Here is a 17881-nt window from a genome sequence, read left to right as displayed (position 1 = left end):
AGATAATGAATATTTAAACAGACAAATATAAATGAATAAATGAGCTTTGAGTTCTCTGTAGGGGCAGCCAAAATCTGATGGTGATCTCAGCAGGTATTCCCATCCCAGTTTCCTGGAAGAAGCAATGCTGTTTATTCCCCATACTACAACTAAAACTGAGCTCTGAAATTGAAGTTTGACAGAAGGCTTAGAATAGCCTGAGTGCATCATGTGGAATAAACAACCTCCTGCAATAAGGGGTGAATCTTAGAACCTATGGGACAAAAACTATGCACAGAGTACCTACCTACAGAGCGAATGTCGGTTTCCCCAGTGTGAAGCTGCAGGCATTCCTAAATTTTACAACATAGGCCCAACTGCCCACTAAACCAGAATGCAATGCCTGCCTGGAATCATGGATAGTAGGTCTAGCCTCTTTCTTCCAGGTGACATATTCTCATCATTGTGAAATTATCGAGACACACATAATGATTGATACACATCCAAAACTCAGGCTCTTCAGCTTTTAATTACACTATTCTTAGGACAAAGCTTACTCACTCCAAGTAGCCCCTCTCTAAATCTGGTGCAATTCCTTATTGTAATATTTGCTCTGTTATGAATAGAAAAGAACCCTCTTGTGCATTCATATTATAGATTTAGACCAATCTATCCTTTGAGGAAATTCCTGGGTGAAAACACAAAGATATCCCAAGAATAAATCACAATCTTCACATGTAAGTCAACCTAACTCCAAATTTGAGTAGAAAGTGTCTTCTAAATATTCAGGGACACACTTGATTTACATTTAGATGTGAAGTCAAAGCATGTGATTGGAAATGAGCTCACCGATTATCAGAACTTGTAAGAACAATGCATAGGGAATTGTTTCATCATACCCTGTCTGTTGACTATCATAAAAGGATTGTTTTTAAGAACAAAATAAATAATTTCCCCAAAGATATTTCAGTATTCACTGTAAAAAGCAAGAACTGCTTATGAATTCTTCCAAACACAATTTTTCCAGTTCAGATCCATCCAATTTAATCCACCTGATTAAACATATTTGACTCTACACACAACTGAGACAGTTAAGGCCTGAATTCTTGTATTTTTATATTTGTGCTCTAGCATCTAGACAGTGCCTGGCTTCAGTATTTCATCAAAGCCTGAGTGAAGAAATGGAAGAATTATCCATAAGTTAAACTACTCCATAGTCTCATGACAAGGGTCAATTATTTAACCAAGGGCTCAATTTCTTTACCTATACGTATTCAATACAATACTAACTGTTTGATAAGTTGTCATGGTAAGTGAGAGCTAGTGTTATTAGTATTGTTGCTTCCAATGAATGAAATTAATCAGAATAGAAGCAGATTCATACATAGTGGGTTCCAGTCAGACAACAGAGAATCGGGCTGGAGAGTGTCCAGGAATCAGTGAAATCATTTACTCATATTAAAACAAAACAAAACAGGGGCGTCTGGGTGGCTCAGTCAGTTAAGCGGCCGACGTCGGCTCAGGTCATGACTCGAGGTCCGTGAGTTCCAGCCCCGCGTCGGGCTCTGTGCTGACATCTCAGACCCTGGAGCCTGTTTTGGATTCTGTGTCTCCCTCTCTCTGACCCTCCCCTGTTCATGCTCTGTCTCTCTCTGTCTCAAAAATAAACGTTAAAAAATTTTTAAAAAATAAAATAAAGCAAAACAAAACAAAAACCTCTAGTCAGCAAACTCCCACAGACAAGATGGCAGGTCCTAAATGTGACTCTACTGATTCAGTAGGAAACATTGTGGCCAATGATATCCATACATGCTCTCTGTTAGGGAGTCTTAACTATTTTTTATAATTGTACAGCAATAGGTTCATCTTTTATGTTAGCAGACCAAAGACGTGTTAGAGAGTCATTTGAAGGTGGCCTTATAGTAAGACTTTCACTTGCAAACAAGTGAAGCATCAGTTACCAGGTCTGTCATAATCTTTCTAAATTTCAGATCGTCTTTTCAGGCCAAGTTTAGTGCACTTATGAAATTTCACAGATGGTAATATGTTAGTGATAGATGAATGCTTTTAAAAACACATGTTGACAAGGAGAACATTTCTTTATGTCAAATATATTGTAGCTTCTTCTTCCTCCTACCTCATTCCAGTTTCCTCTTGGGAATGTCCTGTAAACATCTAGGATAAAAATGGATGTCTGGGTGACGGTTACACACCAGTGTTAATGTATTTAATACCACTGAATGGTACACTTAAAATGGTTGCATTGGCAAGTTTTATGTTATGTGTATTTTACAATTTAAAGAAACTATGTGCTGAAATAGTAGATTCCTGGGTAAGTATGATTGTGCTAAATAACGAAGCTCAATTTACTTGTATTTCTTAAATACTGGATTGGTTCACTAGTTCTATAGAGGGGTAGAGGAATAATAGAGACCATCAACCAGCTTTGGCCTCACAAGATTAAGCAGTTGGGCCTTTTCTCTGTTTTTAGAGCTAATCTGGGTCCTTGAATGCTGCATGCCTCTGGCTGAGATGGAGTGCTACTTTACATGAAGAGTTTCTTTGAAGATCTATGAAATTTTTGGTTGTTATATGCTAAAACAACCCAAACAGATTTAAATGCCAATATATTTGCTCATCAACAGATGGAGAGACCAGGATGAATTGACATTTTTGAACGCAAAGAAAAATTTTTCCTTTAGTGGAAAACTATGGATTTCTACATTCTAGAGGACACCTCTTTGGGTTATCTTATTCTAATTCTATGGAAGTGATTTTGCAACTGTGTATAGATAACTTATAACAATGCAAAATAATTCTGATCTGTAGTCACAGAAATTCTTTCCTGTCCGAGAAGAGGTTCAACTGATTCCACTCCTTCTTCCCCATCTTGTGGAAAAACCAGCTTGCATTCATTTGCCTATTTATTTCAATATTCCTTATCTATACATGTGTCTAAGCTGTGGATTCTCATCAGACTGAGTTATAACATCTGCCAGGATTTCTCATTGACTACAAGTTAAATAAAACCCTTAACACTTGTTCATTTTTATATCTATAGGAGAATAATGATTTTATCTTTTTTGAAAATTAGCTGTTAAGAAGAACAAAGGAATAAATTTGTTTTCCTTTCTAACGGGGAGAAAACAAGGAACTTTTTAAGTTTGTCATTTATCTAGCCTTGTGTACCAGTTAGGAAAATATTCACATCAGGAAGTTGATTCTGTAATAAAGATTATGTTACTGACTGAATCTTATCTATAGTGACCAGTTTTCTCAAATTTAAATTTACTTCTGGAGCCCCTTTATAGTTAAAAATTTATACTGTGGCTCATCTGTTACTAAAATTCCAAAAGATTTTATAAAATGAACCATAAGTACCATTTTATTATTACTATTTTCTACAGAAAATTCCACAGCAAATAAACTACCTGAAGAAAACATGTGTGGGGAGCAGATTTTGACAGGAGCTGGTTAACCAAAATTCAAACTATTTCCAATAAATTATAATTAGTAAGTGTCATTCTAAATAAAATATGATGCTCCCTTTCTCATATAAACATTTATGGATGGTATGAGAGTTTGTGGGTCTAAGTGTTCAGAGAGCAGAAGCTCATGGGGAGACATTTTTTAAGTCACTTTTTAGAAATATAATTTATTTTCAAATTGGCTAACATACAGCGTGTACAGTATGCTCTTAGCTTCAACAAAGGCTGGCAAAGGCTTCTAAATATGTCTAGTCACAGTATGCTTTTAGCATGCTACAGCCATCAACACGGCTGGAGAGGCGCCTGGGTGGCTCAGTTGGTTGGGCGTCCGACTTCGGCTCAGGTCATGATCTCGTGGTCCGTGAGTTCCAGCCCCACGTCGGGCTCTGTGGTGACAGCTCAGAGCCTGGAGCCTTTTTCAGATTCTGTATCTCCCTCTCTCTCTGACCTTCCCCCATTCATGCTCTGTCTCTCTCTGTCTCAAAAATGAATAAATGTTAAAAAAAAAAAAAAAAAAGGACGGCTGGAGACGTTGACTGAGGTAGTAAATATTGAAGATAGTCTACAGTGAACTTGATCATCATCTGTGCCATAGGAAGAACCCTTACCAGGTCCCTTCATTCTCCCGATTTCATCAAGATAGATATATTAGGGTTCTCTAGGGAAACAGAACCATTCAGATTTAGATATAAATACCCACATACATAAACTAGTACACACACATATATGTCATGTGCATATTTCTATCAGAAGATTTCTTATAAGAAATTGACTTACATGCTTACAGAGGCTGACAAGCCTTAAGATGTGCAAGTTGAGTCCCAGAAGAGCTGACGGATGTGGTTCCAATCTGAAGGCTGGCAGGCTGGCAGGCTGGAGCCCCAGGAAGAGCCAATATTTCAGTTAGTGTCTGAAGCAGGAAAGAACTGATGTTCAGTTCAGGGCAATTAGGCCAAGTTAGTTCTTTCCTCCTCAAAGTAGGCTCAGCCTTTTTGTTTTATTTGGGTTCTCAGCTGACTAGATGAGACCCACCCACATTGAGGAGGGCAATCCCTTTTATTCAGGCTACCAATTCAAATGTGAATCTCATCTAGAAACAGGGTAATGTTTAACCAAATGTCTGGACATCCTTGGCCCAGTCAGGTTGACACAGAAAATTAACCATCCTAGTAGTTTAGCATGGCTCAGGGCCTGAGAGAATTTGTGTTAATGAAATAGCTTAAAAGCATAAACTGGAAGAAAAATCAAAATGACTGTACTAAAGCTTCAGCGAAGCTCAGTTTTAAACTAAGTAACCTTTTTCTTCTCTTCCACAAACCTCCCATCCTCCCTTCTTAGCCTTTTGCTTAAGAAACCAGGTGACCAAGGAGGCTCTCCGCACATAAGCAATTCCTGTCAAACCCGCTAGACCTTGAATTTCCCTCTGACTTTCCAGCCCTTTCCTGCAGGTGGGCTTGCAGTTTTGAAGCCCTTAGTCTGCTACAACCTCCTTTACCTGGGAAAGCAATAAAACTATTATTCTTCTCTGTACCCAAATTCTGTCTTTCGTGTTAACATATCGTGGCTCCTGAGCACAGAGGTCAGTTTTCAACAACATTAGCACACCTATTGGTTCCCAGATTCTGCCTCCCCAAATGAAACAGTTCTAGAATAATCATTTGCACACAGTTTTCCCAGAATTATCTTCTGGATATTCTAACATGCTTTGATGGCCTGGGCTTGGAGGTTATGTAGGATCGGCTGTTTGTAAAAGTACATTTGATTTTGAGTGTAGAAAGTCATGTTTGCTTTCCTGTTACTCCAGAGTCTCTGGGGTCTCTTATTTCAATGATTTCAGAAAACATGGACAAAAAAAAATAGTACTTCAGCTGTAAAATTATGTGAAGAGAGTAAGAAACACACATTTCCTCATATAAATGGAGAATTGGGACAAAAGGACATAAAATAGAATATATTGATGTCCGTGTTTATATATTTATAAACATGGATGAAAGAATAACAATATTTATATTACATCTCAATATTATTGATAACATCTAGGAACTTTTCATAAATTGACTCATTTAATTCTCATAATAACTCTATCTGTCAGGTTTTGTCATTCCTGGTTCATAGATAAAGCAGATTAGAGGAAGCACGGTTGGAATTGCTACCCGGCTCTGTTCAATTTCAAAAACATCCTGTTCTTCCCATTTCATCAAGTAGCCTCATTGTATCTACAGATTCTGTCTTCTCTCACTTTTTCCCCTTTGTCAAAACATCACATTTGGAAAGCACGTCAACGCTGAATATTAATGTGTTTGTTACCTTTTCAATGCTTCCTAATCATGCAAACTATTCTTTAATTTGGAACATTTAACAAAGGAATGTATATCATCTTTAGGCTATGTATGTGTGTATATTGGAAGCGTTGTTGGTAAACTTGGTGGTTGTGAATAGAACCCAGCCACCAATAGATTAACTGGTGAAATTAAGACTCTTGACTTAAAAGCTGAGGAGAACTTGTATCCATGGTGACTCCACGAATGTGCCAACACCTGGCAAAGCTCCCTCGGAAACATCTTGTCAGCTTCTTTCAGAAACACACATAAAAAAGAGAAACAGGATAACGAGAAATCCATTGAAAAGCAACTCGTGAGTAATAGAAAAATTAAGAAAACACAATTAAACACATATTTGTTTCCCATGTGCAAGTCTCAGAGGAAGCAAAGATGAACAAAATAGGATCCTTGCCCTCAGAGAGCTAGTATTTTTATAGGGAGAGAGAAGTATGTATAGAAATCACAGTACACATCAACAGTCATGGGAACTGTAAACAAAAACAAGTGCAAAAGGTTTGTTGAGGGGAAGAACTTGGATTGGGATGTGAATGAATGGTAATATTTCTGAGGGGGCGTTGACAGGTGAGGGCAATGAGAAATAATGTGATTAACTGCCCTGAGGTAGATATGAGTCGGTCAGGAATGTCACATGATATGGTTGAACCTGAGCCACCACTCCGCCTGTTGCCTGGCATGTTTAAGAGTTTTAAAGTAATTTATTTTGCAATATCAAGGGCCTTCATGTGGTTGATCTCAATGGATGTATTTCAGTTATTATTCTGATATGTCAGCATAAATCAGGGCTATAGATCACTTCCTGCATTTAGATAGGCTTAGTTCCTTTAGATTTGTTGACTCATTTGTATCTAAAAAGGTTTCTTTTCTTTTCTTTTTCTTTTTTTTTTTTTTTTTTTTTTTAAGTTTATTTGAGAGAAAGAGAGGGAGAATGTGAGCAGGGGATGGGAAGAGAGACAGGGAGAGAGAGAGAATCCCAAGTGTGGAGCCCTACGCAGGGCTCTATCCCACAGCCTGTGAGATCATGACCTGAGTCAAAATCAAGAGTGAGATGCTTCACTGACAGAGCCATCCAGGTGCCCCTAAACAGTCTTCTCTTATCTGTAAATACTTTTCAGTTTCTGTGTCCATCATGTCTCCTCTGAGCTCCAGTGTCACCACTAAGAGCTTCTAGAAGGAAAAAAAAGTCATTATATCTGAAACTGAAAATAATGTTCTTTCTCCTCCTCTCTCATTATAAACCTGGGATTATTCCAGTGCCCTTTTTCAAAGAAAATGCCATGATCACAGACAACTGGTTGCTAAAATCAGATATTCAGGAATCATCCTTAATACCTCTCTTTCCTCAACATCAGCAGGTCGAGTACATCCAGACTCATGTTAATATTCCCTCCAATTATCCCTCAAACCCATATCTTCTCTCTCTCCCTCATTCACTATTCCTTAGCCACACTGGCCTCTCCTGGTGTCCACAACATACATTCCTTCTTCCTTCCTTGAGGATTTGGCATGTGCAGTATCTAACATTTGGCATTTTCTATCACGCCTATCCCACAATTAAAAATCACTCTTGATTTCAGACCACAGCTCAACTACAAATTTCTTGATGATGACATTTATAATATTCCTCATTAGATCTTTTTGTTCTCAGTTATATCTTATCATGAACTTACTTCGTACATTTATCACAAGTGTAAATACCAATTTCATAATTATTAACTTGGTTCATTAATCACCACCAGACTGTAAGTTACCTGAAAACAGGGAATATCTGTTTTGTAATAATACATAATAAAATTTAAATATATACTTGATGAATGAATGTCAGAAAAAATTAACAAATGAACAAGAGGCAGGGAGGCTGGAAAGCAAGCAGTAATCTATGCTTATATTAATGTAGAAAGATTTGGGTTTGAATAAATAGTATAGTTTTGAAGAACTATAAAATGCAAACAGTAAAATGCAAAGTTATAGTTTATAGTTATAAAAACTATAAAATGCAAAAAGTAAAAAATGCAAACATGATTATTTTTTGGATGCAGGGATTTAGGGAAAGAGAGGGATCAAGGAGAACTCCTAAATTTCAGGGTTGTTTTTATTCATTGCCTGTTTAGTGTAGGAAGTGCTTGGGGCTGAGGACAGACCAGGGAACCCCAACAGAAAAAGGATGGGGGCAGCATCAGAGGAGAACCAAGTAAGAAAAAAAAGCTGAGGGAAGAGAACATTTTATGATAATATAAATATCCTGTTCCTTATCAAAATTCTAATTCATATGATATAGACTTGTGTGTTACTATTTTATTCAAAGGGTTATAGTACATTAATATCATTTATTTTGAGGCCCCAATTGTTCCAAACATGAGCAGTGGGAGTCATTTCTTTTGGCTTCTGTGCCCTTTTAACAATTCCCTGTTACTCTGTGAGCATTTCCTTTCTCTCTGGCACAGCAATGTGTTCCAGAATCATCTTGTGCTTTTTTTCTTCAGCCTTGTTGAAATTAACCTTCTTTCTTTTTGTTTTTCTTTTCTTTTTTCTTTTTTTCTTTTTATAAGGAGTCCCGGTTTCTCTCAGTAGAGAATGGTATTAGAAATCAAAACCTGTGTGCTAGTTATACACACACACCCTCACATATGCGCTGTATAGATATATATGTGTACGTATAAACACACATTTGTATTTATAGCTAGCTCGCTACCTACCTATCTAAAACCGTGAGTTAATACTGATAATCTCCAATTTCTATATAACACATAGGATTCCTTCTAGTTTTCTTCCTTTTCATACCTCTTCACTAACAGTGAGAAGTCGGACTCTCATTATCCTTAATATAATTATTAATATTATCAATCTCCCTGTATGTAACTCCTGGTCTATATATAATCTGCCACTTTCACCACTGTCCCTGCACAAACAGCTTCCTTTTCCCTACTGGGGTTGTGATACTCTTTACCAGGCCCATTTCTGCATGGAAGTCCTCCCAATCTCTCTTGGGTTCTGATACCCTGAGCTGGCCCTCCTCATTCTGCTCTGGCTCCCACATTCACTGTCAGGGTACCTCTTAGGACAGATGACCTCCCTATTGTATAAGGAATCTGATACTCCATACTGGCCCTGCTGCCCCCTGTGTGTATACTCTTCATGCCTCACTGGGGCTCGAACCCCTCCCAAGGACCACAGCCCACATTGGTCAGACTCATCTAGTATGTTTTGGACAGAAATGTAGACAGAGGGTATGTAGACAGACTACATACTCTGTAAGCCTACTTTTTACAATATATGATTAACATTTCCTACATTATAAAATGCCCCTCTACTATGTGAATTTTATATTTCATTTTGTTAATGTCCCTATCTTTTATAGGATATTCTTTTTCTACCATGGGAATTATTGACTATATTTGAGAATATAAATGTGATTTTATAGAGACTATGTAATCCAGGTGCATTACACCTGTTTTCTCATTCCTTTAGGAAGACAAATGTGCTTTAAGTAAAAATATTTGGTTTGATTCCCAGCTTTGCTGTGTGATCCTCAATTCCCAGGATCTCAGTTGCTCCTCTTAAAATGAAGATGTTCAATTCATTTTTGCATCAGGGACTTGGTGCTAGTTGTTTCCTCTGCTTGGATCACCCTGACCCTCAAATTTATTTACTCTGGCCTGTCAGGTCTCAATTCTCTGAAAAATTGGCATTTGAACAGGGATTTTTCTTTACTTCCTTTCTGTGGTGCTGAAAGCCTCAAGTCAGCTGGGAACATCATTTCATTCTTTGCTTGGCAACCTTTCCCTCATTTAGTGCCCTCCTGAAGATCCCTCCAATTTTCTCCTCACAAGGCTACAGGTAACAATGTGTCTGGTATACAATAAGAACTTGATAAAACTTGGCTTTCTGAGTTGGTACTGACGGAGATGGCAAATGACATTAAAAAAAAAACAGCAATTCTGTAAGGACAATTCTGTATTAGCTTAATAAACAACATTGACTAAAATGTTTTGTTAGAACGAATAGTTGAAAATGGTAATGATGGCTCAGGTGATGCCAAATACCAAAAACACCCTGAAGAAAATATTGTAGTATTTGGGCCGCCTAAAAATATTTAACATATAGGTCTCCTAATGTGTCTAACATATAGGACCTCCTATAGGTCTCCTAAGTCTTCCCATAGAGAATTAGGCCTTAAAATCTCAAGTTTTCCATAAACCACAAGTATGCTAGATTATAGAAATGTCGAAAACACACCTCTTTTCTAACTGTATTTCTCTACCTCTTACCGCCTGCTATTCATACACGTGCTATGTTCCTATTTAGAGTTTTTTTCTCCTCATCAACTCAACTCAGCATAGCCATGATAACCACAAATCTACCTCATGGCATTATTTCAGCTTTCTTTCCCACTGATAACAGCTTCATTTTCCCCATATGTTTTCAATTCAAAGTTCTGTGCAGGACAATATGGCTGCCCCAGCTATCTGTGAGAAAATGCCTTAGGGCTCTGTCACACCTATTTGTGGCCTGGGGGAAATGTCACCTGGTTTATACCAATAGAGGCTGGACAGGGTGCAGTGTTGTTTAGAAAGGACAATGGTCTAGAGAGGCATAAGTGGATTTGTCTACTCGAATTTTAACAATATTAGCAACAACAAAAACAGAAACAATTGCAAAGTGGAAGCACATTAATATCACAGTTATAGAGGAGATTCAGATTATATAATTTGTTAAAAAGCAATTGGACAGAGTCAATCATTGGTATTGTGATGAGTGATTCTTCATTTATAAAATGTTTAAGAGGGGCACCTGGGTGGCTCAGTTGGTTGAGCATCCGACTTCAGCTCAGGTCATGATCTCACAGTCTGTTAGTTTGGGCCCCACTTCGGGCTCTGTGCTGACAGCTCAGAGCCTGGAGCCTGCTTCGAATTCTGGGTCTCCCTCTCTCTCTCTCTGCCCCTCCCCCACTCATGCTCTGTCTCTGTCTCTCTCTCTCTCTCTCTCTCTGTCAAAAATAAATAATAAACATTCAAAATAAAATAAAATGTATAAGAGTTATTTTAAATGCTCTCAAGTATAGAAAGTTGCTTATACTCTGTAAAATCTTATTCATTTCAAGGACAGGATTATATGATTTGAATTTCTAGATTTTGTTTTTCAAGTTTGGATTAAAATCATCCCTGCTATATCTCGTTAACAATACCAATCTAGACCTCCTAAATTTTCCCTGAGAGAATATCTCTTACCCATCTGAAAATAGTTATTTGTGTATAAAATTTATAAATATTATTCACCTTACCATGTTGAGTATTATAAGTTATAGAAGTTAGGCAAAATCCTGATATTTGTTTGTATTTACAAAATAAATACAGGTAAATAATATTTTGTAATTCTAACAAGAATAGCACTGAGTTATTTTTCCGAGGGAGAGAGAGAGAGAGAGAGAAAGGAAAAGGGTGGGGGTTAGAATGAATGGGGTGTAGGGAAAGAGAGACGGGGAGAGGAGAGGGAGAGACAGAGAGAGAGAGAGGGAAGGAGAACAGGGAGAGGGAGGGAGAGAGAGGGAGAGGGAGGGAGAGGGAGGGAGACAGAGAGAGGGAGGAAGAGAGGGAGAGAGAGGGAGGGAGAGAGGGAGAGAGAGAATAAAGTACTAGGCTTAAGTGGAAAACAGTTGTTTTTCAACATGCATTTCAACAAATATTTCTTAAGGTTTTTAAATGTGCCTTGAGTTTTACTAAGCATACTAGTAAGGCATATTTCATCAATTAGGTACATATAACTAAAATCTTTATATATAAATCTAGTGAAAAATCAGGAGATATAATGATATTATGCATATGATGACTAGTTGGAGTGGACATTTCCTAATTGTGTATTTACCATGTTTTCCTATAGATTTCAATGTCTTAGAAGTTATCTCCTTGAGTATGTCAGTATTCCAAAATGACCTCTAGATTAGACAGCTAGAGATGTGGAGACAGGTGCCTGGCTTGAAAACACAGTATCAAGTAAACAACAAAGACGGTCTTCCAGAAGACTGCTCGAAGTCACCCAAAATTCATACACACATCCTGCTTTATGCATGCCCTAATCCAATTCTGGTTCAGCATCTAGAAGACACTAAATTGCCAGTGTGGTCACTGGCTTTTGGTTGGGTTCTAAGATGACTTTGCCTTACCTGGTTTTGCTCCAGTATTTAACAAATGGATTCACCCCATGCCCTTATGAAGGAAAATCGAGGGGCTTTAATCTCCCAGTATGAAGGAGAATTTATCACATGTTTTAAGTACATTTCAGACGGCTTCAATTAAGCCTAGTTATTTGTTTTTTTTCTTTTTTAAAGCACCTATTTATTAGTTGTGTTCTGGGGTCAAACAGAAAATAAGAAAGGGTCTTTCATATTCTTTCCTCCATTATTTCCTTTTTCTTGAGATAAGACACTCCTACTGCAGGCTTGTAGACCTTCTGATGCAGGAAACACTTGCCCTGGAGGAGGTGGCCAAGCCAGATGCGGTAGAAGGACCACAACACTGGCTGTCAACAAGGACAACTCTGCTAAGGCAAATGCTGAAATACCTTCCCTAATAGCAGGCTTCTTTACTAAAATCATAAAAGAAACAGAGGTAAAATTATTTGCTTCTGATTATAGCTACTTTTTTTCCTTTAATAAGGATGTCAAAAGACCACCTCTCCCTATACCCCTTGTATGAATCTGGAAGACCCAAATGACCCCTTGCCCAGCCTGTGATAGGACACAAATCTTAATGAAAAGTAAGCATAGACCTCTTGATATCAGTTGAAAAAAAAACACAAAAAAACAGAAATAATGGACAGACACCGATACTGTTGTTCATGATAGGAGAATTATGTGAGGAATTAGAGTACATATTTCAGGGGTGCCTGGGTGGCTCAGTCGGTTAAGCGTCCAACTTCGGCTCAGGTCATGATCTCACGGTCCGTGAGTTCGAGCCCCGCATTGGGCTCTGTGCTGACAGCTCAGAGCCTGGAGCCTGTTTCGGATTCTGTGTCTCCCTCTCTCTCTGACCCTCCCCTGTTCATGCTCTGTCCCTCTCTGTCTCAAAAATAAAATAAGCATTAAAAAAATTTTTTTGTAGGTATTTCAGCCTGAAACAAAGTTAGTCCAGGACGGGACAGTACGAGATCAATGCCAATATGCTTTAGAATGTGAAAACCAGAATAGCCAGTTTTATTTTTATAAGTGCAATGGAAACAACTGATGCCATATTGGATATTAAAGAAAAGTAGAAGGCATGAATGAGAAATTTTCAAAGAACTCAAAAAGAGTAAAGAGGTTGGCTGGGATGATGGCAGAGTAGAAGGACCCTAAGCTCACCTTGTCCCATGGATATAACTAGACAGCACCACATCAGCATAAATAACCCAGAAAATGACCTGGAGACTGACAGAACAAACGCCACAACTAAAGGCAGGGAAGAGGCCACATTGAAGAAGGGTGAAGATTCCCTCTGGGAGTGAAATGGACTGTCGCTGTCCTTGGTGGGGAGAGAGCTGGCAGAACACAGGCTTTCACACAGGGGAGTCCACTGGCAAGGAGGACAAATCTCCATAATATTTGCCTTTGAAAATGAGAGGCACCGAAATATCTCTCATGAGTTCTTAAAATCATGAAGTCCAGAATTTAAAAAATCAGCTGGCTCATCTCTGGGAGAGCTGGGATGGCGTTAGGAAGTGGAGCTCCTACCCTTAAAGAGACCTCAGGACAAAAAGCCCATGCAGAAATAGCATAGAACACCAGAGGCAGACAGGAGGGATCCTGGTTTGCTTATCTCAGAGAGTGTGTCCTGGAGAGACAGGGAACATGGAGAGGTCCTTCCAGGAAAGAAGGAGCTGGCAGGCATCACTTCTCTGCCCCTCCCCTGTGGGAACGAGATACTACTTACCCAACTTGTTTGCATCAAGCCCTGCCTGCCCCTAACCATGGACTTTAGCAGATCTATCTTTCCCAGTCACACTGCTTCATTCCTGAAGCTGTGTGCTCCTCCAGAAGACCAACAAAAACCCTGCCAACACAACATCTTCTGACCTACACATTGTGCTGGATCTCTGTGCTCTGTCTGGTGGCAGAGGCAGGTCTCATTTCATAAGCAGACCACTGCACACCTTGCTGCCCATCATAGTCAAAGAAAGTCTCTGCAGAAAAATGGACTAAAGGAAAAAGAGGCCAAGACTCAACAGCAGAGCCCATGCAACATTCATAGGAGAGACTTCCTGAAGTGTCAGTCCCTGAGGAACACAGGACACTGCATTGCAGGGCACTACAGGACCTCTTCATCCTAAGACTATTATCATTAAGACTAAGAGAAGAAACAGACACAGAAAGTCAGATGAAATGGAGAGACAGAGAAACATCTTCCAAATGAAAGAACAAGACCAAACCACAGCAAGAGACCAAAACAAAGTGGATGTAAGTAATATGCCTGATAGAGAATTTAAAGTAATGATCATAAAGATAGTCAGTAGATTGGAGAAAAAAGTGGAGGACATCAGTGAGACTCTGAGCACACAGATAAAAAAAGAGCCAATCAGAGATCAAGAATACAATAAGTGCAATTAAAAATACACTCAATGGCACAAATAGCGGGCTAGATAAAGTAGAAGAACGAATTAATGACCTGGAAGACAGAGTGCTGGAAAGTAACCAAGTTGAGCAAAGGACAGGAAAGAAAATTCTTTAAATTTAAAATAGTTTTAGGGAACTCACTGATTCCATCAAGTGTAGTAACATTCACACTCTAGAGATCTCAGAAGAGAGAGATAAGGGAACAGAATATTTATTTGAGGAAATAATAGCTGAAAACTTCCCTAATCTGGAGAAGAAAATGGATATCCAGATCCAGGAGACACAGATATCCCTCCAAAAGTTCAACCCAAGGAGGTCCACAGCATGGCACATAGTAATTACAATGGCAAAAAAAATAGTGATAAAGTAGCAAGAGAAAAGAAGACAGTTACCTACAAGAGGAAGCCCCATAAGGCTACTTTTCAGCAGAAACTTTGCAGGCCAGAAGAGAGTGGCATGACATATTCCAAGTGCTGACTGGGAAATATCTTCAGCCAAGAATGCTCTATCCAGCAAGGCTATCATTCAGAATAGGAGAGATAAAGAGTTTCTCAGAAAAATATAAATGAAAGGAGTTCATGACCACTAAAGCAACCCTACAAGAAATATTAAAGGGGACTCTGAGTGGAAAGGAAGAACATAAGTGAGAATATGAAAAATAAAGGCACAAAAGCAGTAAAATATATATAGTTCTGTAAAAATCATTCAAGGGATTCATAAAATAAAAATATGTTTATGACCCCATTTACATAAAACTTGGGGAAGAGAGGAGTAAAGAATGGATTTAAATTTAAGTGACTATCAACTTAATATAGACTTAATATAGACTTGCAAATATGCAAGAAATAGAGAAAGGAATCCAAGTATATCACTAAAGAAAGCCAACAAACCATGAAAGAGAGCAAGAGAAGGATCAGCGAAAATCTATAGAAACAACCACAACCCCAGTAACAAAACAGCAATAAATACATATCTACCAATAATTACTTTGAACATAAATGGACTAAATGGTGCCATCAAAAGACAAAGGATGAAAGAATGGATACAAAAAAAACAAGACCCACCTAGACGCTGCCTATAAGAGACTACTTTCAGACCAAAAGACACTTGCAGATTGAAAGTGAAGGGATAGAAAAATACCTAACATGCAAATGGATGCCAAAAGAAAGTCATACCATCATTTCTGACCACAACACTATGAAACTAGAACTCAACCATAAGAAAAAGTCTGGAAAAAGCACAAATACATGGAGGTTAAACAACATGCTATTAAACAATGAATCAGTCAACCAAGAATTCAAAGAAAAAATAAAAAATTGCATGAAAACAAGTGAAAATTAGAGCACAAATGTCCAAAATCTTTGGAATGCAGCAAAAGTGGTTCCAAGAGGTAAGTTTATAGCAATACAGGCCTTCATTCAAGGAGAAAGAAAAATCTCAAATAAACAACCTAACCTTAAACCTAAAGGAGCTAGAAAAAGAACAACAAACAAAACCCAAACCTAGCAGAAGGAAAAAAATAATAAATGTTATAGCAGAAGTAAATGATATAGAAACTAAAATAACAATAGTACCAATCAATGAAACCTGGATCTGGTTCTTTGAAAATATCAGCAAAATTGATCAACCTCTAGCAAGACTCATTAAAAGAAAAAAGACAGAGGACCTAAATAAACAAAATTACTGATGAAAAAGGAGAATTAACAACCAACACCACAGCAATACAAGCAATTATAAGAGAATATTATGAAAATCAATATGCCAACAAATTGTACAATTTAGAAGAAATGGATAAATTCCTAGAAACATATAACCCACTAAGTTAAAGTAGGAAGAAACAGAAAATTTGAACAGAACAATTACCAGCAATGAAATTCAATCTGTAATTTAAAAAAAAACAAAAACAAAAACAAAACCTTCCAAAAAACAAAATCCAGCCCCAGATGACCTCACAGGTTAATCCTATCAAACATTTAAAGAAGAGTTAATACCCATTCTTGTCAAACTATTCCAAAAAACAAAAGAGGAAGGAACACTTTCAATTTCATTCTATGAGGCCACTATCACACTGAGACCAAAACCTGATAAAGACACCATGCATGCAAAAAAAAAAAAAAAAAAAAAAGAACTATAACAGTATCTCTCATGAATATAGATGTAAAAATCCTCAACAGTATATTAGCTAACCACATACAAAAATATATTCAAAAATTATACACCATGATCAAGTGAGATTTATTCCTGGGATGCAAAGGTGACTCAGTATTTGCAAAACAATCAATGTGATATGCCGCATCAATATGAGAAAGGATAAAAACTACATGATCATTTCAATAGTTGTAGAAAAAGCATTTGACAAAGTACGAGATCCATTCATGATAAAAACCCTCAACAAACCTAAACAAAGTTTTAGAGAGAACATACCTCAATATAATAAAGTCCTTATGTGAAATATCCACAACCAACACATATTTAATGGGATAAAAACTGAAAGTGTTTCCCTGAAGGTTAGGAACATGATAAGGATGTCCACCCTCACCACTTCTATTTAACATAGTCCGGGAAGTCCTGGTCACAGCAATTAGACAACGAAAAGAAATAAAAGGTATTCAAATTGATAAGGGAGAATTAAAACTCTCACTGTATGCAGATGACATGATATTATATATAGCAAACAATAAAGACTCCACTAAGAAACTACCAGCACTGATAATTCAGTAAAGTCACAAGACATAAAATCAATGTACAGAAATCTGTTGCATTCCTATACAGTAACAATAAAACACCAGAAAGTGAAATTAAGAAAACAATTCCATTTACAATTGCACCAAAACCAATAAAATATGTAGGAATAAACTAAACCAAAGAAATGAGAGACCTGTACTCTGAAAACTGTAAAACACTGATGAAAGAGATTAAACATGACACAAAGAAATATAAAGACATTCCATGCTCATGGGAAGAACAAATATTGTTCAAGTGTCTATACTATCCAAATCAACCTACAGATTTAATGTAATTCTTATCAAAATACCCGCTGTGTTTTTTTATAGAATACAAACAATCCTAATTTTTTTAATGTTTATTTTTAAGAGAGAGAGAGCATGTAGACAGGGGAGGGGCAGAGAGAGAGTGGGGAAGAGGATCTGAAGGGAGCTCTGTGCTGACAGCAGAGAGCCCAATATAGGGCTCGAACTCACAAACCACAAGATAATGACCTGAGGAGAGGTCAGACTCTCAACTGACTGAACCACTCAGGCGACACTAGAATTTGTTTGGAACCACAAAAGACCCCAAATAGCCAAAGCAATTTTGAAAAAGAAAAACAAAACTTGAGGTATCATAATTCCAGATTTCAAGTTATATTACAAAATAGTAGTAATTAAAATGGTGTGGTACTGGCATAAAAAGAGACACATAGTTCAATAGAACAGAAAACCCAGAAATAAGTTCACAACTATATGGTCAATTAATCTTTTGACAAAGGAAGG

This window comes from Leopardus geoffroyi, chromosome A2, assembly GCF_018350155.1.
Source record: "Leopardus geoffroyi isolate Oge1 chromosome A2, O.geoffroyi_Oge1_pat1.0, whole genome shotgun sequence".
Classification (NCBI taxonomy): Eukaryota; Metazoa; Chordata; class Mammalia; order Carnivora; family Felidae; genus Leopardus; species Leopardus geoffroyi.
The sequence above is the reverse complement of the archived record's forward strand: the minus strand, read 5'-3'. Positions refer to the sequence as shown.